The sequence below is a fragment of the Propithecus coquereli genome, unplaced genomic scaffold, assembly GCF_000956105.1.
Source record: "Propithecus coquereli isolate 6110/MARCELLA unplaced genomic scaffold, Pcoq_1.0 Scaffold95, whole genome shotgun sequence".
Classification (NCBI taxonomy): domain Eukaryota; kingdom Metazoa; phylum Chordata; class Mammalia; order Primates; family Indriidae; genus Propithecus; species Propithecus coquereli.
This window is the reverse complement of record NW_012155840.1, coordinates 2,707,522-2,710,144: the sequence shown is the minus strand read 5'-3', so window position 1 is coordinate 2,710,144 and position 2,623 is coordinate 2,707,522.

Genomic DNA, 2,623 nt, shown 5'->3' with positions numbered 1-2,623 from the left:
CCAAAGAACAAATTTCAGTTTTCAGCATTTCTGCTTTGCTAATACCTGCAATCTCTATGAGGATAGGTACCATGAGAGGGAAGGAAGGTATTGTATGAGTGGTCCAATATTTGGACACACAACTTTTCCCTGCAGTAATTATGATAAAAGTCATAATTCAATGAAAGCTGACATTGTTGAGTACTGCTGTGGACTAGGCATCATGCTAATAAACCCTACATACATTCCACTTAATTCTTTCAACTCTATGAGTTTGGTCCTATTGTTATTCCTGTTTTACAGAGGATGAATATGAATCTTGGAGAATCTAAGGAACTTGCCCAAGGCCACATATAGTTGATAAGTGATGGAACTGATGGTGGGACTCTACATTCCATATTCTTAGCATTATTTCTCCCACGAATTTAAAGCTTGAAGGCAGTGGATTTTTTTGGACAAATAATTTTTTATATTTGCCAACCCTTTACACTTTGTTTTATAGATTTTTCATATTTTTTTTTCTCATTCTATCCTCAGAGCATCCAATGGGTAGAGAAGGAAATTTGACATTTTATCCATTTGTGCAAAGGTGGGCAGACTTTCTTTATAAAGGGACAGATAGTAAATATTTTCAGCTTTGAGGCCCATGTGGTCTTAGTTGCAACTATTCAACTCTGTGATTAGTCCAGGAAAGCAGCCTTAGACAATATGTAAATTGTGCTGTGACCCAATAGAACTTGATTTACAAAAACAGGCAGCAGGTGGAATTTGGCCCTCAGGCTGTAGTTTGCCGACTCCTGCGTTAGTAGACATGTCCGCCACAGGGAGGCAGAACCCAGATTCTCACTGGTAAGTATTGTGCCTTGTCCACTCCTAACCTTCTCTGGGCTGCAGCACATAGTACCTCTCAGCAGTGCCTTTAGAGATTCAAGTTGCAATGATAATTGTGATACCAACTAATGTTTTATGCTGGATACATTGTTGTAAATGCTTTTCACATGTGACATTTAATCTGTGGACAACCCAGTCAGACGGGAAACTGAGGCACAAAGAAGGAAAATAGTTTCTTTAGGATCACAGAGCTAGTGGGTGGTGAAACTGGGATTTGAACCCAGGCAGGATGATTCCAAGCGTGTAAAGCTTGAGTTCCCCTACTTTCTCTCTCCTGCATTAGGGGGTTTCTCACTCGGAGGTCACCTTTGAAGCCTTACTCTTTGGGAACTGCTTCTTATGGGCACTCATATTAAGTGACAAGGTTCTGTGTTCTCTTTTTAAGACGTTTCCTTTGGAATAGCACTACAGGTGAGGGAATGCTAACTGCCATTATTATAGCTGGAAAGTTCAAGGATGGAGCAAGACAGTGCAACAGGGGTTTTTTTTGCTTATCCCTGGGCTGCATAGAAGACTTTCAGCTGTAGAACCTCTTTTATAACAGTAGAGATTATTTATAGAGTGTCTGTTTTGTCAACACAGTGCTAAGTGCATTAAATATTATCTCAATTAAATCTCACAACAATGCTGTAAATTAAATGGCATTATTCCCACTGCACAGAGGGAAAAACTGAAGTTCAATTGTGGATGAATTAACTAAATCTCTGAGTCTTCTTTTCCTCATTTGAGCATTATAGTATTTCTATCTTATAGAGCCATTATGAAGATTAAATGAGTTAACGCATGTTAAGGATTTAGACTTGAGCTTGGCACTCAATAGTGTTACCTGTTATTGTTGTTGCTATTATTATTATTATTAGAACATAGTAGTAATTGTAGAGGTGAAATGCTCACTTTTTATGATTATTTGTGAATTGGAAATAAACTTATAGGTATCCAACATAGTGCCTGGGTATTAATAGATGGAATTTATGATCATTTTTCATAGGAAGAAGCTATATAAAGCTCTATATTTTTAATTTAATTCACTGCCACTAGTGATGGTTTCAAAATTAAGCAGTTTAAAATGTTAAAACTCAGTCTCTTTTTCTGTTTGTTGTTTGTTTTGTGGAAAATTACTCCCCTGCAAAAATAATATGCCCTAGTTATTCCTCTGTTTATTGTAAATTAGGCAGATTACGGAGGGTTGGCAGTAGAGGACAGGAGTGCTTGACATATTAAGTGATTTATGGGGTGCATTTTACAGCCATAAAAATAGTAATTGAGGAATATGTACAGGGGAGTAATTTGCTCATTTATGTTAAACAAATTCAATATGCAATTGTAAAAAAACTTATTTTACATATGCACTTATTATATACTATACATCACTGTGCACATTTTATGTTTGTACATACCCATTCCTCTATGGGGTTACGTCAAAAACTATGGGTATTCCTATTATAATGGCAATTTAAAATATTTGTTCAGTGTTAATTGACTATATGTACATGATTTTTCTTTTAGGTACTGACTTTAGAAAAGACCTTAATTGAGGTGCAGCTTAACCCCTGCCTTAAGCTGTATGTCAACTCTATATTTATAATGAAATGCAGAAAGGGAAAATTTTTCCCGCTTTAATGAACATTTTTCACACACTAATCCGTGTGTTAGAGACAAAAGCAATGCTATCCATTTCCATTTTTTTTGTGAGAGCGACATCTGGTGGTTCCTTTTTACTTCTCGTGGTTGGAAATTCCACAGAATCAGGTAT